The 19,323-nt window shown below is 35.9% G+C and overlaps 1 long non-coding RNA gene across 1 annotated transcript; it reads left to right on the plus strand.

The window, feature by feature from the left end:
* Window positions 1–592: 592 nt before the first annotated feature.
* On the plus strand, window positions 593–12,967 carry LOC309655803. The gene is made up of 2 exons (XR_014261008.1): window positions 593–10,968; window positions 11,007–12,967. It is a non-coding gene; the product is annotated as an uncharacterized lncRNA (long non-coding RNA).
* Window positions 12,968–19,323: the final 6,356 nt, after the last annotated feature.

A 19,323-nucleotide genomic window follows, 5' to 3' on the forward strand; every position in this document is an offset into this window, starting at 1 on the left:
AAATCCAAGAAAATTAAGCAACTTGTGCAAAGCCACAAAACTGGTAATTGGCAGAACTGGAACTGTGAAACCAGGTAGACTGTCCCCATACCAGTAGCCATAACCACCGTATAGTACTCTCAAGACAAAAATATGTCTAGAGCACTGAGCATAAAACAATGTAAAGCTCCTTGAAAAAAATATATAAAAAGAAACAGAAAGAGAAGAATACATGTGAAGATAACAAGGATGAGAAATAGCAGAAAAAATTCTTTTAAAACATAAGGCTGGGGCTTCCCTGGTGGCACAGTGGTTGAGAATCTGCCTGCCAATGCAGGGGACACGGGTTCGAGCCCTGGTCTGGGAAGATCCCACATGCCACGGAGCAACTGGGCCCGTGAGCCACAATTACTGAGCCTGCGCGTCTGGAGCCTGTGCTCCGCAACAAGAGAGGCCGTTATGGTGAGAGGCCCGCGCACCGCGATGAAGAGTGGTCCCCACTTGCCGCAACTAGAGAAAGCCCTCACACAGAAACGAAGACTCAACACAGTCATAAATAAATAAATAAAAGAACGTGAATTTCTTTAAAAAAAAAAAAAAAAAAAAACATAAGGCTGGAGAGACCTCAACTGAATTCCTAAAAAAGAAAGGTTTAAGTGAAAGCTGTCAGGATTAGATACAAATAACTTTGAAAAGCTTGAAGTTATATGTTTTGCAAAATTGGTTTATACTTTATCAAGGGCATGAGTTAGGTATTCTTATTTCCTTTTTTTTCCAAAATCTTATATTAAAAGTTTCAATGAAATATTGTTCTGAAAATACTTTGGTAAATCATAAAACCATAAAAACACCAAATAGATATAAATAACTGAACATGGAAATGTCTGTCTTAGTCTAGATTTCCCTGAAAGCAGAGCCTGAGGCAAGTGTTATGTTCTATTGCTTTACTAGGGAGCACAAACCAAGGGATTAGGTATGAGGGACAAAGAAAGTGAGGCAAGGAATGAGTGAGGGACAGAGGATGGGGCTGATTGCTGGATCTTGTATTCTAGAGTCACTTCTCAGTTTAGTGGAGTAGGACGGTGAAGAAGTAATCTCCTGTTCCCAACTTCCAGTAGTTAAAATTTTACCCTATGGGACATCAAGTCCCTATCATTTCTAGATTGAGTTTGTGTAGGTGTCAACAAGGTCTGGTTTGTTGATGTTTGTCCCTTGGCATCAACAGGAGGATAGGGGGTTATGCAGCTTGAGCAGGAACTGAGGTGGGGTCAGCCCTGACATTGGCTGGAGCTCATGTACAGCAGGGCATCCAGCAGCAGATGGAGCCACAGATAGACAAGAGGGATACAGGATCTGAAGTGGGTGGTGTATAAGACAGGTCTGATTAAAGGTTTAATGGGTTACAGTAGCATTTTAAGTGGTGTTTTCCAGACTATGACCTACAGAACTACACAGTGTAAAATGTTAGGCCACATATCAGTGCAGCTGGGGAGGTATTTTGGAACAGTACCTGCTCTCCTTTAAATAAATAGCTGCTTATTTTATACAACTTCTAACTTTAGGTAAATTACCTTTTCTTCTGAACAAACATGAACTAATAAAACTTTTAAAATAAACTCTATAAGTAAAATATTTTCAAAAATGGAGTCATTAGATAATCTATCTTTCATTCTTTCTATTCCTTGTTTTTTCCTTATACTTTGTTTATTTCCTTATAATTTATGAAGTGACTGTAATAAACAAAAGGAAAGTATATTTTGAAAATATAAAAAACATAAATGGCTACTGATGGTACCTTTGTGTTTTAGCACTCTGGCATATCAGATGACATCTTTTAACAGAGCTTATTTATTTCCCCTAGATTTTAATTTCTTTTAGGATGATTTGTCTATTTGTCACCCCACCAAAGTCATTGGAATTGAAGAATGAGGGTCATGTGAGTGCCTGAAAATATATCTTTAAAATATATTTTCTTTTTCCTCCAAAAGAAATGAGGAAATCTGGTGACCTCTAGGGTGTCACTTTGAACCTTTACTGTGTTGGGAAGCCTTCACTGACTCACTTTGCTTGGCTTCCCCCAGCAGTCCTAGTAAACAGAACCAATTCATTTAGGTGGAATGGACAGAAGCTCATATGAGAAACTGGATTATGCTTGCAAAGGCTCAAATGACATGCCATGCTTGACACTGGAAAGAATCAATTAAATTAAATATTATAAGGTTAGTGAGGTCAGGAGCTGTGCTGTGACCTAACATATGTCCTCACTGTGTGTTGTGAATTGTGCTAGAAAATTCCCAGCTGTGAGTTTTTGTTTTCGTTTTTGTTTTCTTGATGATGGACTATGTTATGTACAGAGGAGCACAGCAGGGCCAGGGAATGTGGAAGAAGGTGTGACTCTATGACATGGTAGTTAAGAGCCTGGGCTTTGGTGTCAGGCTGAGCTGGGTTTGCATTTCAAATCCCCCTACTTAGTAGCTCTTCACCTTGGGTAGGCTACTTACTTCTCATGAACCTTTATACAAAATTGTCATTTTTATCAGGTATCTACCTGTATAGTTGCAAATGTGGTAATACACTTAAAGTTTTTCATGACCCTCAACAAATGGTTGTTAGCATAAAGTTGTTATAACTCCAAATTTATGTAGATACCTCAAAAGCAACCCCCCAAATTCGTCTTTAGCAGTTTTCAAGATTTTTATGCAATTCCTTCCTTCTTACAAGAAATAAAGAGAAAAGCAACATCACTGAAAAACAGGCAATGATCAATTTCACAGCATTAAGGGATGATTTTTAATTTACTATTTCTCACTTGAACTGAGAAGGAGTAACATGATGAAAAGTCAGGTAAAACAATTCATTTTCTTTTTGGACAATAACAACTACAATTGTGTCCTATATCCCAGCTTCAACTCTCCTGAAAAGTACTTTAAAACATTATAAGTCCACAGTTTACAGAACCTGTATATGAAATCCAGAAATCCAAAATTCTCCAAAGTAAACCTTTGCCTCACTACTTGCTTTCAAATTTTTGCTTCTTGCCCGATGAAACTCTGAGTTTATTATAGATCACAGTTATATGAAAATATCAAATTATTATTTTGCAACGCAACCTTCCCACCTTCTCCACCCTCCCCAAGCATATCTTGAAAACCACTCAATGTATTCCTACTACACCTAGGATAAAATTTGAACTCTTTACCTGGATTCCAAGGCTGTCCACGATTGCATACTGCCCACTTTGCCAACCTCTAATTACAACAGAGGACCAGACTCCTAGAAGGCATTGAGTAGGTATCTGGTGTCTGACTAATAGTCTTTCTCAATACCCCTCTTGCTGTGTACCCCATTCATATCAAACCCCTTTCTGACACTAAATTTCTCAGACAAGCTTGTGAATCTAGGTTATAGCACATGCCGTGATTTCTGCCTTTCCCTCTATCCACTCCCCATTCAACCTTTGTCTCCTACAACTCTCAAGATTCAGTTTAGACATTATTTCAAGGAAAATTCTCTGTTTCCTGGTCTATATTAGGTCCCCCTTCTATAGATTCTATATGGAATTTCCTATCATTCCCACTGTTGTATTTTGTGGCAATTACTGGTTTATCCTCTTTCTACTCTGCAGCAAAATCCTTGCACATAGATGTGTTAACTATGTCTTTTTATTTTTTATGCTTTCATGCTTTGACATCTAGTGCCTTGCCAACACTGGAGGGACTGTCCCTCCCAAGGGTTAGCCAATTACTCGAGATAGTAGACAACTCCTATGAGTGTACCTTTGATATGCAAACCCACTAATCCAGAGCCAACTCCTCAGCCACTTCTTCCATCAGGCTCTCATACTCAGGGCAACTATTCCCCTGCACTTGCCACCTAAGGGCCAGGTACCAGAGAGCTAGGAGCTGTGATCTCTGAGCTGTGAAACTATTCCAACTAACCAATCCTAAACCTACTTACCCTGCCTCACCCATTCTGTTTCATGGAAACTATAACAAAGGCTTTTGCCTGTGTTCTCCTTGCACTTCCTCTGCCTGCTGACTGACTCCGATGCTTCTCGGTGTAGCCCTGCATGGCATGGCATGCCTCCTTCTCCTGGGAATATGTGAGTATAACAATCTGTCTTTTCAATGGCACTTGTCTCCTGATCTGTTGGCCTTGTCACACCCACATAATAATACAACTTATATATTAAAGCAATAGAGACAAAATCTCTTTTGTTCACATTGAAATTTCAGCTCCTACTATGGTACCTGGAATGTACTAAATGCTATATCTACATATTAGTGAATGAAATGTGAATATTGACACTGAGTTAGTACTATGTTTATTGGAATCTGCTTCCCTCTGCTTCATTTCTATTAATTATTAAAAAAATAGTACATAAGATATTTTGTTAGACAGGAGATTTAAGTTTTTGCATTTTCTTCAAAATTACTGACATCAAACATTATATTTTGCTTTTAATAAAAATTATTCCCTAGTTAAAAAGTTATTTTTCTACTTCTTAGTTTGATCCTTCTTAAGAGCTTCATCCTTTGACAAAACATTTGGTTGTGAATAAAAAGTATTTCCTGCTAACACATCTTTCTAAATCCTGTTCATTATGATTGTACCTAAATATAATTAAATGTAACTTCAACTGTCTTGTGATCTGACATAGTTGTGGGTGATTTACATGCACAAACATTTTAGGAGATGGGAAGAAGCAGGGGCGTTCTATTTTGGACTTTGAGTTGGCAACACTCACATCTCTGCTGGTCACACTTGCCATATGTTTGCTTCTCTTTTCCAGCAACTGTTCTTCTCAAGAGTGACATCAAGGCAGGAGACATCACTTCCAACTTCTGGATCTGAGAAGTGCTTGTGTTTGCATATTAAGTAGTTTGCTTTTTCCTGAAGCATCTCAGTGCTGTGTTTTGGCCTCAGTGTGTTTTCTTGAGGAAGTTGAAATGTTCATCCTCCAAGGCACTTCTCCAAGTGCCAAAAAACAAGTCTCTTTGCTCCTGAGAAAGGTTGACATGGGTGAAGACGAGGATTAGGGTTGCTTTGGAAAGCAAAATGAAACTCTAAAGACCATATTGTAAACAAAATGCAAACTCTATAGCAAGTACCCAGTAAAATGAACATTATTTCTACAGGACCAGACACAGAATGGAGATGAGTGTTGGGTAAGGCATTTAGAAGTACTAAGGATAAGAGAGTAATATTAGAGTTACTTTTTTTCTACTCATTTTTTTTTTTTGAGTCCAAACATTGTCAATGACCTAATTTTCCCCAAAACCAAAGATCAAAGCTTTAGTTACAGACTAAGATATTATTTTCTGTGCTCTTCAGAATGATTTTCCTTGATCCTTTCCATTTTCAGTCTAACTCTCATTTTCCCATTTTTCTGACTTCTCTTTTGACTCTCTCTGCTTGGTACTTGTCAATAAGTATAATGTAATTTCCCCTAACATTTTAGTTACTCTAAGTAACGTTGAGACCTACGTTGTCTGGACTTTGCCCAACTGAGTGTGAGAGAGCTAATGCCACATAACCTAAGTCTCAATTTATTTACTTATAAGGTGTGGATAATAGTTGCACCTCACACATACTCAGTGAATCAGGACTATTATTGTTATGAGGACTAGTAATAATCCCAATAAAGAAAATAAATAATCACATTTTAATAGAGACCAATAGTTTAGTGATCCAGTTAAGATATTCATTGGTATAAGCAATGTTAAGGAATGGAACAAATAAGAATGTGAACATTTTCATACAAACAAATTTTTGGAAAGCTAGATGGAGAAATGGAAATTCAAGCTCAAGTTAGAATTTAAGAATCATAAGGACTTCCCTCGTGGTGCAGTGGCTAAGAATTTTCCTACCAATGCAGGGGACACAGGCTTGAGCCCTGGTCCAGGAACATCCCACATGCTGCGGAGCAACTAAGCCCGTGTGCCACAACTACTGAGACTGCACTCTAGAGCCCGCGAGCCACAACCACTGAGCCCACATGCCACAACTACTGAAGCCCGCATGCCTAGAGCCCGTGCTCCACAAGAGAAGTCACCACAATGAGCAGCCTGTGCACTGCAACGAAGAGTAGCCCCCTCTCGCTGTAACTACAGAAAACCCGTGCACAGCACCAGACCCAACGTAGCCAAAAATTAAATAAATAAATAAACAAATAAATAAATAAATAATGATCATAAGCATTTCTTCATTTTGTTTGCCCTACATCTACCGTTTTAGATTGATTTACATAAAGTTGGAGAGAAAATGGTTTTGAGAAACTTTTAAAGGGCGGCAAATAGAATAGATCAATAGACTTAGAGAGATGGAGGATGATTAACAGGATAAAAAAATGCAGTTGAAATGATATGACCTGAATTATTAAGGAGAAAAGAGAACATTATGGTTTTGTCTGACTTACTAAAATGAAATGAGGCTAGGGGAAGGGGCTCACTGCACTACCACAACTTCTAGCAGATATAACAAAAATCTTCATTTTGTCAACAAGGATAAATAAATCAAATAGATATAGGTGTTCTAAAATGGCTTTAAAATTGAATAGTCAACACTCCAAAGGAAAGATGCAGAAAGGACTTTTCAAAACCTCTTTTAAATACCTGCTAAAAAGAAATTTAAATAAGAATATCCTAAGTATTATATCCAAAGAAAAACTTTCAGAAAGGAAGACCTTTACTTGCAAAACTGATGGGGATTTTGGATTCTCACATGGTACAGCAGTCTGTCAGGATGGCTTCTGAGAAACCTCTGATGCCTGGATAAAAGGATCTCAGTTTGAACTGCTGAGATGGTGGGGATCTGATTGCTGCTGGTGGGAAAGATATGGCCTCAGTTCAAGCCATTCTTGCTCATTTCCACACTGGGAACAGTTGCAGCTGAAATATGATTAAACATCTTGGCAGAGTTTGAAGAACAAGTAGATACTAAATGGAAATAATGACAGAAGGAATCTGTATAGGATAGTGGTTATTCTGGAATTTGCTTATTCCTCCATACTAGCTGATTGCTCTCCCTTGATCTGTCTAACCAACAATAGTGAACAAAAAATGAGAGGAAAGTGGGTGAAATTGGCATGCAATAGATTTTTTCCAATCTTTATGATGATATTATTTAAAATGTGTATTATGAAAATCTTTATGCATGCACACTAGTAAGGAGTACAGTGAATCTCCAAGCACCTGAAGCCCAGTATCAAAGACCATTCACATTTTGCCTTCCTTTGTTCATCTATTTCCTCCAACCTTTTGTCTGCTAGAGTGTTTTAAAATAAATCCAAGTCACCATGCCAATTTATCCTAAACATTTCATTATGTATATTTTATATCCATATACAGTTGTCCCTTGGTATATGCTGAGGATTAGTTCCAGGACCCCCAAAGGATACCAAAATCCCAGGACGCTCAAGTCCCTTATATAAAATAGCATAGAACTTTCATGTAACCTACACTCATCCTCCTGTATACTTTAAATCATCTTTAGGTTACTTATAATAACTAACATGATATAAATGTTATGTAAATAGTTGCTGGCATGTGGCAAATTCAAGATTTGCTTTTTTGGAAATTTCTGGAATTAAAAAAAATATTTTTGATCTTGTGGTTTGTTGAATCTGTGGATATGGTACTCTGAGGTATAGAGAGCCAACTCTATATTTATATTTGTGATGTAGATATAAGTATAAATATATATAGTAGATAATATATAATAGTATAATATATGTATATATATTATCCCAATGATTTTATCACACTTACATTTTTAAAATAATTTTAATATTATCTAACAGTGTATTTTCAAATTTTCCCAAATGTTCTAAAATATCATTTTTTATAATTGTTTATTTGAATTAGAATCAAAAAATGTCCACTTACTGTATTTAATTATTATACTTCTTGAACTTCTTTCATGAAATTATTTTTGAAGAAATTGGGTAATTGTCCTTCAAGTTGCTTCCTCATGGCATTGTTTAACTTGTCCCACTTGACTGTACACTTTGTAGGCTGGCAGTTACATCTAAAATTTGCTTTAAAAAAAAAACAAACACTTTAAATGTGGTGGTATGACTTCATATTCATGACGCATTACCTTCAGAGGCACATAATCATTGGGATTTAAATTTCAGTGGGTCCACCTACTAGAGTTATGAAAATAAAAACAAAAATAAGCAAAGCTTTTGCACAGCAAGGAAACCATAAACAAGACAAAAAGACAACCCTCAGAATGGGAGAAAATATTTGCAAACGAAGCAACTGACAAGGGATTAATGTCCAAAATATACAAGCAGCTCATGCAGCTCAATATCAAAGAAAACCAACAACAACAACCCAATCAAAAAATGGGCAGAAGAACTAAATAGACATTTCTCCAAAGAAGACATACAGATGGTCAACAAATACATGAAAAGATGCTCAACATCACTAATTATTAGAGAAATACAAATCAAAACTACAATGAAGTATCACCTCACACCCATCAGAAAGGCCATCATCAAAAAATCTATAAACAATTAATGCTGGAGAGGGTGTGGAGAAAAAGGAACCCTGTTACACTGTTGGTGGGAATATAAATTGATACAGCCACTATGGAGAACAGTATGGAGTTTCCTTAAAAAGCTAAAAATAGAACTACCATATGACCCAGCAATCCTGCTCCTGGGCATATACCAAAGAAAACCATAATTCAAAAAGATACATGCACACCAATGTTCATTGCAGCACTATTTACAATAACCAGGACATGGAAGCAACCTAAATGTCCATCAACAGAGGAATGGATTAAGAAGATGTGGTACATATATACAATGGAATATTTCTCAGCCATAAAAAAGGAACAAAACTGTGTCATTTGCAGAGATGTGGATGGACCTAGAAACTGTCATACAGAAAAACATTCTGTTTTTCAGAAAGAGAAAAACAAATATCATATATTAACGCATATATGTGGAATCTAGAAAAATGGTATAGATGATCTTATTTGCAAAGCAGAAATAGAGACACAGACATAGAGAACAAAAATATGGATACCAAGGGGGAAAGGGGGGAGGTGGGATGAATTGGGGGATTGGGATTGACATATGTACACTACTATGTATGAAATAGATAACTAATGAGAACTTGCTGTATAGCACAGGGAACTCAACTCAGTGTTCTGTGGTGACCTAAATGGGAAGGAAATCCAAAAAAGAGGGGATATATGTATAGGTATGGCTGATTCACTTTGCTGTACAGCAGAAATTAACACAACAGTGTAAATAAAGCAACATACACTAATAAAAAAAAAATCAGTGGGTACAGGTGGGTAACAGCCTTATCCCTCGATTATAGAGATCCCTATCAAGTTTTACCTAATAGTTTTACCATCCATTTATGACTATTGATTGAACCAGGTATTTCACTAAGGATGAAAGCAGGATTGTCTTTTTTCTAATTCTAAAATTTTGTTGCATTATTAGCTGGAATTCTGTATAGAAGTCTTTTATACACTAGACTATTTAGTTACCTTGAAATTCACTTCACACCAGAAAGTAAAAATAAATATCTAAATTATTTTCTTTTAATGCGTCATATTTCATAGTAGTGAGTAGGTACTCTAGTAATCTCCAATAATGTCCAAAGAGTTTTGTTTTGTTTCTTTTTCTTATTTTTAAAAAACTTTCTTATGAATTTATGTTTTAATAAATTACATGCATTTAAATTGGTTGTAACCATTATTCTTTAAACATGAAAAATTTCAAACATATAAAATATGTAAAGAAGACTACAATGGACCCCCATGGAACCAGAATCCAGTTTAAACAACTGTAGACTCATAGCTGACTTTATGTCATCTCTGTGATCCTCATTGCTTCCCCACTTCTCCATCTGAGAAACTCAAAGCACCACAGCATTTTAATCTATAAATATTTTTTAAAAGATAAGGCCTCCATCAAAAACATATAATTACAACATCATTATCCCACTTAAAATTTAACTATTGTTCTTTAATAACATCAAATAATTAAATTAGTGTCAAATTTCCTAAATTGTCTCATAATCTTTTTTTTTTAAACCATTTGCTCTGACTCATGATCCAGTTAAACCCCTATATGTCACTGCTTAATATATCTCTACAATATCTTTTCATCTACAAATTCATGTCTTTTCTTCATTTATTTTTTCCTTGCAATCTATTTGTTCAAAAAAGTGGGTAGTTTGTCCTGAAGAATTTTCTACTATATGGATTTTGTGGTCTATGTCTTCATTGAGTCTTTTTTTTAAATCACCTGTAAATATTTCAGTAGATAACGCTAAATGAGTGTTTTATTCAAGGTTAAACTCCAGTAACACAATCAAACCTAAGAAAACTTATAATAATTCGGAAATATCAAGTATTTAGACACCGCTCATATTTTCTTGGTTGTCTATAATCTTTACATTTTAAAAAGCAGAATCCAAATAAGTTATATTCATTACAGTACATTGATATGTCTCTTCCTCACTTTTTCCCCTTGGCATTTACTTGTTGGAGATTCAAGATTACGGCCCTGTAAGTTTTCTCACAGTCTTTATATGGATCATTGCATGTCTATGGTGTTGGTTAACATGTAACCTTGTCTCCTGTATTTTTTATTAATTTTCTTACTAATTCCCAGTTGGAATTATAGGGCTGATCAGATTCAGATATAATTTTAGTGGTTTTTTTTTTTTCCTTGCAAGAATGATTCACTGGTAACATTTTGTACTTTTATTGGATTGGCCACAATATTCGTTTGGAGGTTTCATCAGATATTATGGAAAAACCTGAATGAACTTTTTGGCCCACCCAGTATTTGGTGGTGCATAATGTCTGGTTGTTTCCTCAGATGCTTAGAGTAAGACTAGAAAAATATTCAAAACCAACCTAAAGGGCAGGAAAAAAATGAGAGAGTAATAAAGTAGACAAGTAATTTGTGACTAGACAAATGGGAGGGAAACCAGGAGACAAGGGTGTCCTAGAGTATAAGGGAATAGATCTGAAGAAGAGGGGAATGATAGATACTTTTAAATGCTTCAGAAGGAGCAGCTCAATTGTGACCTTCTACTTGTATAGGGAAGATGGCTTAACGGCAGTTTGCTTCCTGGGATATGTGGGTGTAGAAGTCTAATTGGGTGATTACATTATTATATCATATCACTGAATATGTTTTAACAAAATCTCAAAATGGACCTCACGTGACTGAGTTTTTAGTTCAAACTTTTTAATCAACAAGCTGTGTGATCTTTGGGAAGTTTCTTAACCCCTCTGTGTTTTCCTTACGCAAAGAAGGAGTTGGTCAGATTACCTCTCAACTTTTTGGCTCTAAAATTCTGCAAATAAAAGGTATATTTCTCAAAACAAATGGAAGAAAAATGTCACTGTACCAGTACCAGATTGTTTGTTCATCTTCTTTTTCCTGTTTTCTAAATTAAAGACACTCCTATGCCAGTAAAAATAAAATGACAAAAACATTTATAGAATGCCAACTATGTGTTTGGAAGCATACTAGTTGTTTTATGTAGTTAAATCCATTTTTCAGGCCTGTGCATCCTGATATTTTTAAAAACAGATTTAAGAACAAGATATTTAATTAGAAAATTCATTGCAACAAAGTTATCCTATGTATATTCAGGTGTACATCAGGTTCAATCATACCACGTGTCACTTCTTAACCTTTCATCATTTGTATTCTTCCTTTTGGATCTTTTCCTTATCTGTATATCCCTATCAATATAGTTATATCATTTCAGTTACATGAGTTTTTTTGACATGATATCTTTTTATACTTACATTTATTTTGAAAGGAAACCTTTCTTCACTATAATAAATATACACCAGTGCCACTCTCCATAAATGCAAGAGTTGTAATATGTAAAATACATATATTCATATACAAAATATACTAGAAATATTATGAAAATAAAGCAATATAATTAAATTCTAGCTAGATTCTGTTTACCTACCATCTCTTTTTTTACAAATGGAGATCAGTGTTGAGACCAATTTTAGCAAGAATCGTGCTAAGTCAGTTTAGAGTAAATCTATCCACTCTTGATAGCCAGTCAAATTCCTCTTACTCCACTCTTGATATCTAACTAAGTTCTTCTTAAGAATCCACTCCCTCATTCTGCCATTGCCTATAAATCCCCAGCTCTCTCTGCTATATTCAAATTTGAGTTCAGTCTCTCTCCCCTATTGCAATAGTCTTCAATTAAATCTTTCTTGTCTGTTAAAAAAAATATATATATATAAGTGTGGGAAAAGTGGTGCTTCTAAAAATAATGGTACTATTTTTAGATTAGCACCAGCTGAGACTTTCTAATATAGTGAGAAGGATTATGAAGGGAAAATGTATTCACTATGTTCAATGTTAGCTAATGCCTTGTCCATGTACCACAAAGTATCACCTCTCCTGAGTGGTACATATCCCACATGTGTTGGACCCAGTTATGCACCACCCCAGGTCCACTCAATCCTCTCTTACCATGGTAGTAGATCTCAAGCCCCCTCTGCCTTATCTTCAGAGACCAGCATAGCAGAAACCTCCTGTGAGGCCAAAGTCTGGGCTAACTGGATCCATAGTAGCTCTGCCTCCCTGGTGTCTGCCATAAGGGAGTTGGTAGCACCGTTAAGAACTATGAGGGTTAACACCCTGGGGGGAAGACTGAATATCCAGAGGCAGCTAAAAAGAAAGAAGAAAAAAGAAAGAGATAAAGGCGGGCTTCCCTGGTGGTGCAGTGGTTGAGAATCTGCCTGCTAATGCAGGGGACACGGGTTCAAGCCCTGGTCTGGGAAGATCCCACATGCTGCAGAGCACCTAGGCCAGTGAGCCACAACTACTGAGCCTGCGCGTCTGGAGCCTGTGCTCTGCAACAAGAGAGGCCACAGTAGTGAGAGGCCCGTGCACCGCAATGAAGAGTGGCCCCCGCTTGCCGCAACTAGAGAAAGCCCTAGCACAGAAACGAAGACCCAACATAGCAATCAATCAATCAATCAATAAATCTAAAAAAAAAAAAAAAAAATTAATAAAAATAAAAATAAATTAAAAAAAAAAAAAGACCTGGCACAGCCTAGTTAATTAATTAATTAAAAAAAAAAGAAAGAGATAAAGGAAGGAAGGAAGGAAGGAAGGAAGAAAAAAGAAAGAAAGGAAGGAAGGAAGAAAGAAAGGAAGGAAGGAAGGAAGGAAGAAAGAAAGAAAGAAAAAAGAAAGAAAGGAAGGAAGGAAGAAAGAAAGAAAGAAAGAAAGGTCACCAGATACAGGAGGAAGTTCTGGGTGGCCTCTCTGGGGTCATCTTACAAAACCAAATCATGTGTTGTATTTGTTTTTGTTGAAAGGCTGAGACCAGCTTGATAATGTACCACCTGTACTTTCTTTTCCTCTTTTCTATTCTCCGCTCATTTCTTTTTTTTTCCCCTCACTCGGCTACCTTGTGTTTGTACCTCTCAATAAACTGTTTACTCACTAGACTTGCATCAGCTCTCTTTTTCTAGATTATTTCCCACACTTAGGGACCCAAAGAGATACCACATAGTTATGTGAAAATTAATTTAAAAGTTATGTTATAGGAATTTCCCCAGTCAATATTAGTTGGTCAATATAATGAAGAGAAAAACAGTACAATTTCCACAAAAGGTGATTTATGGTCAGTTATGTGCTCCCAATTCTCCATATTCCACAGTGAATTCTATAAGAAGAAGGAATCTCTCTGTCTTCACGCCCATAACCCTAAAGATTGGCACAGTGCCTGGCATATAGAGACCAAAAATATTTTGAATACAACAAATATTTGTTGAATGAATGGACTCTCAGAGCATTGTCTACCTAAAGTGGTAGAACACTTCACTCTACTTGTGCTATACACTGATGTGTCTTCTTTATCACTCTGTTGCTATTGTCTTCAGGCACATATCCCTATACCACTAGGATGACTTGTCTATATCTTCTTTTATAGCAGATTTTGTCCTGATTTTCATTTATTTTTGTTTTAATTGAGTTGTTCTTGGGGCTGGTGGGTAAGTTGTAGAGAGCTATTCATCTGTGCTTCTCTCTAAGAGACATTGGTCTTTTCCCTCAATCCTAATACTGGTCAACTAGCTCCCTTTACAATTCTTGTTCAGGAATCCCCTTTCCCTTCCCTACACCAATGACATTGGTGTTGAGCCTGTTGTGGGACACCAGGCTTACATGGCATTTTTACAATATTTCAAATGCAAACCCAAGTTTTCACATGATTTATAATGCTACTTGTTTGACAATATAATAGAATCTCAAATGCTTAGATAATTTTAGCATTTTAGCAATTTGTAGAAACTCTGTGGCTGGGAGATATATCTTTGTATAGAAACAAAAAGTGGAGGCATCATAAACCATGATGAAGCTCTGCTAGATTATCTTTTTCTAAAAATATTGAGTCTGCCCAATGCATGGTCCCTGATGATTTGCACCTTGTAAAGATAACATTCATTTCAAAAATATATTACAGAGAACTTATAATATGCCAAGCATATTATATTAGAATATTTTGTTAGAAGCCAGGAATATAAAGATGAGTCAGTCCCTGCCCTCATGTAGCTTTTATTCTAATAAGGGAAATAGACTTAAAAGGACAATATCAATATAGTGAAGCACGCTTTCTATAACCAGTCTGGGCTAGGTGTTATGGGAATGCAGGAAGGGAAAAATAAGTCAAACTGGCAGAAGAAGATGAGAGAAGCTTCCTGGAGGACAATATACTATAAGTTAGTCAAGTGAAGAATGGGATGAATTGGAAACTGAGGCAGAAGGGAAACATGAACAAAAGCCCAGACGAATGAAATAACATGATGAGTGGGAAAACAGCAAGTGTTTATCATGGCTGGAGTGTAAAGACCAAAGAATGGAGGGTATAAAAAAGAACTAAAGAGGAATGAGGGAGTCAGTTCTTCATGGAAAACCTTGCATTTGAGGATAAGCAGCATAGCATTATTTTGAATTATATAGGTGAGATTGTATAAACGTAGGGAGCTATAGAAGATAAAATTAGAAAAGGAGGCAGAGACCCTATGATGAGTTTCTTATTTATGCTGAAAATTCTGAACTTCATCCTATGGGAAGCAGTTAGACATTGAAGGTTTTGAAGTAAACAAACCTGATAAGTTTTGCTTTTCAGAGAGATGACTCTGGTTACATTTTAAAGGATATGTTTCAGGAAAAGAAGAGCAGAAACAGGAATACTAGTTAGAAGACTATTTTAAAAATTCATATGAATTATAGTTTGATTGGGTCTAAATAACATATGGTAGAGATTTTAAAAATATAATACCAATTATTATATTAAAATTTTTCTCCTCTTTATTGTTTACTAGGGAAGTGTAAATATGCATTAAGTTAAAATTGTTCACGTTATTTTGTTCTCTGTCTATAAAATAGATCATCATTCCCCATGCTTCTGTTCCAATATATCTCATCCCCTGACCATTTCAAAAAATTCTGCAATAAAATATTTGTCTTCCACTAAATAAAACTTTAAGGTTATGATTGCTTTGTATCAGATTAAATTCATGTGTATTGGGGAATAGTTTTGGATAGAGCATTGTTTATAGTGGCACATTTTATAATGATTGTTTTAAACCACACCTTCAATCTGTGATTCCTCTTAGCATATTTTGGAATTCAATCTGTTCCCTAATGTTATAGAGTTTACATTGTAATCCATTATTCAATTTAAAAATTTTTTCCCTCTCTTTTGTTTTTAAATGAAGAATATTTCTGATAGTGTCAAAAATGAACAATCCTTTTTGGTATAAATCAACCAAAACTTATTTCAATTTTTAAATTGTTAAAATTGATTTCTCTTTCTACAATTTCTGACATATAGGAACAGATGCAGGGAAAAGGAAGGGGTCCATAATTTGAGTTTTGTCCTTCAGATAATTATTTCAATCTCTCATATTGCTTGCTGGACAAAATGTAACTTGCCTGAAGTAGCATTGTTTTCAAGTATTACCTTGCATTTATGTATAGTTTATAACCTCAGCATTTGAGGATTGTGTAGCCTCATTCCAGAGACTAACTTACTGTCCAGCTCAAAACCATGCATAGCAATATGGTACCATGCCTGTCAATCATCAGTACTTAGGCATCAATATTATTTGTTAAGATAAAAAAGAAAATCATTCTGTGTGTCCATCATTGTATTTTTTAGGAAGATCTGTTGTAATTTACTTTAAGCCAGAAAGAAAAGTGTTTGAAAATAGCCTATTGACATACTTTGAATAAAGGTATCTAAAAATATGACAAAATCTTTATCAGCCAGATGTATGTTCACAGTTGAAACCATGGAGCTCTTAAAAACAATCTAAATAGCTTAAGAATAAATTTTTCTCAAGATTTTCCAAGGCCAAATCATTGCTATTATAACTAGAAAAAAAATCTGTGAAATTCTTGTGTATAAAAAGTTAGCCTTCATTTTTAACTCTGTTGTAATAGTCAAAATTCTTTTTAAGATGAGGGGTTGAAATTGTTGTTTATTTCTTATAGGAATGCCTCAACTCTCCCAAAAGATGGCAAATATTTTTATCACAGTGTAGAAACTACCAGCCAATCATGGAAAGGGAAAGGATATATACAATTCTAGAGGAACAGCTCCAAAAGTATGCACATTAAGGGAAGAAACATGAATTCTGTCGTTTAGATTTTCCTTGTTCATAATGGGAATTACTCATGTCAAAAGAAGTTGCCAAGAAAGTAAATTCCCAAAGGAAACTCCTGCATTATCACAAATCAATTTCTATAACGTTTAATTTGGAATGTCTTTCTTCGTTCAACCAGTGTGGCTGGCAAACGAGGTATAAGCAAGAGATTGATGTCTCATTTGACTTGTGATTCCCATCCATACTAAGAGAAGATATCTGGTTATGCCTTTCTACTTCTGGTGAGAGAAAACCTCATGGAATACATGCCATATCATGGGTACTTTTGCAGATCCCCATAGCTCCCTTCTAAATCTGGAGAAGGCCATTCCAAGTCACAGATTACAAATACTATCAGATAAATAAATAAATGAATGAATGGGCATTTGTGATATTTACAAATCCAGAAACCATCGTTTAACATTTTTCACAACCATGGTACATATTAAAATTAAAATTCTTTGACATGATCTATTCCAAAATTTTCATAACTGTGAATCTAGTTCATGAACTATGGGAGTTCTAAAATATTTCTGACAGTTACCATTGTTCTCTCCCACCATCGCCACCCCAAAATAGCATTTGTTGACTCATCCCAATGTTATGTTTATGCATAGAGCATAGAAAAAAAAAGAGCACCAAAATAGATGCTGAGTCCCTGCAGAGATTCTCCATGGTTGGGTAGTGAGTGAGAAAAATGTAAGGCTTATTGTTAGTAACTTGTTCCTGATAACAGTTGTAACACCAAATGACATAATTATCTGCCTCTAATTTAACTATCTTGCTTTTTAACAATGAAAAGAATGGGAATTTCTCACTACCAGGGAAGGGGAGATGGGGAATGATTATGAAACAGAAGTCATGAATCTGTCTTTATTTAGAGACACTAGAATTCACACCTTTTTTCAAGAGGGGATATCACGCCCAACCCCTACCACGTGCAGGTTGTTGAGGTGTCATTTCTACCGACAACCATGTGGACATAATTTGAGAGTCTATTTGATTAAGGTTGCCTTTTCAATCTACCCATAATTTTCAATACTCAGTAACTGACTAGGCACTGTATGAGGTGAAGCACCTTGAATAGACTAATAAACACACTACAATTAAGAGACAATACCTTATACTGAAAGTACAGTCTACAGTACTGACAGTATGTGCAATAGGCAATCAAGAGTGGAGAGGCTGCTTTAGGTCTAAGGAGTTGGAGGAACTGGGATAATAGATCTCTTTACTTAGATTTAGAAGGATGAGTAGGATTTGGTGGGTAGAGAGGCTATGATGGAGAACATCATAGAAAAAGCTATAAACAGCTTTCACAGAAGCAGAGAAGATGGAATGACATTGAGAATTTGGGGGAATAGTTAGGCAACTGATAACCTGAAGCAGTGACTTCATGTGGAAAATGGGGTCCCAAACCAGTGAAGCAGATTTCCAAAAATATACCTATTTTAGAAAAATTACTTTAGAAATGTTCTCTCTCTCTCTCCTTATCTATATCTATCATCTATCTATCTATCATCTATCTATGTATCTATCATGAGTTTACTAATATCCCGTGTCTAATGACGGAAAGAAAAGAGTTCAAGAAGGAATTTGCCTTTGAGGTGTCCTCAAGGGCAAATATTTGTAATTTTTTCACTTACAAGTGCAGAGTCACTCAGTCCTTAGATTCTGTCCCCAGGACTTATTCCTAGTCACAGATGCAGAAGTCCAAGAGGAAGCTGGGTGAAAATAAAAGCCTCCATAACATACGTGACTTCTAGTGAGAGAGACATGGTAAAGCTGACAGAAAATAAGCCAAAATTCTAATCCCATGAGGTTGAAAGGCATGTGTACCTGAGCTCTATTCTAAAAACCATCCCATGAGAACACTCTGAATGAAATGATATCCCATGAGATAATCATCAGACACAAAAATTCCAGCAGATTAGTTTAGCAAAGTTATCACAATGGATGAAGTTGTTGTCTTTGCCAAATTATAAGAAAATTATTAATGAGGAATTTCATGTATATACTTTAAAAGCTCCCATTTTACCGTTAATAAGTAAAGGAAAACCAGTTTGAGGACTTTCAACTAAAGGTCCATTAAGAAGAATTCATGTGTCATAAGAAGTAGAATCTTGATACCTCCTAACTTATTTCACCAGATCAATGCCAGAATAAAAGTTCCAGAGCAATATGGATTATGTAGCCCTCATGAGCAAAAGCAGTCCTTTCAGGGAGGTTGCATTTTGGAATCATGCTCTCCTGCAGCCCTGCTGGCACCCCAGAATGGAAACTTGAGGGCCCATGAGAGTAGTGGCCAGTCTCTCTCTCCTTCAGTGAATCAGAGAAATAAGCTCTCTGGCTTAAGCCTCAAGAGTGAAACATTTACCTGGAATATTTTTCCTTCTGGTGGAATTCCAACTTGTCAGCAATATTGACTGAATCAGGACTTGGAGGGGAAAAAGTATCTCACTTTGTGGTCAAATGAACTGGGGAATAATTTCACCTCCTCGAGTTTGACATTGATCAGAGGGATAGGTTACCCCTCATTGCTGCCTGTTTCTTTTTTTCCCATCCATTTTTGATATGGGATAAAAAAGATTCAAAACCTTGTATGTAATGACTTGGCATATTAAATAGGCAAATTCCTGTGTGTGTGTGTGTGTGTGTGTG

The sequence above is a fragment of the Balaenoptera physalus genome, assembly GCF_965194825.1.
Source record: "Balaenoptera physalus genome assembly, chromosome: 2".
In the NCBI taxonomy this organism is placed as follows: Eukaryota; Metazoa; Chordata; class Mammalia; order Artiodactyla; family Balaenopteridae; genus Balaenoptera; species Balaenoptera physalus.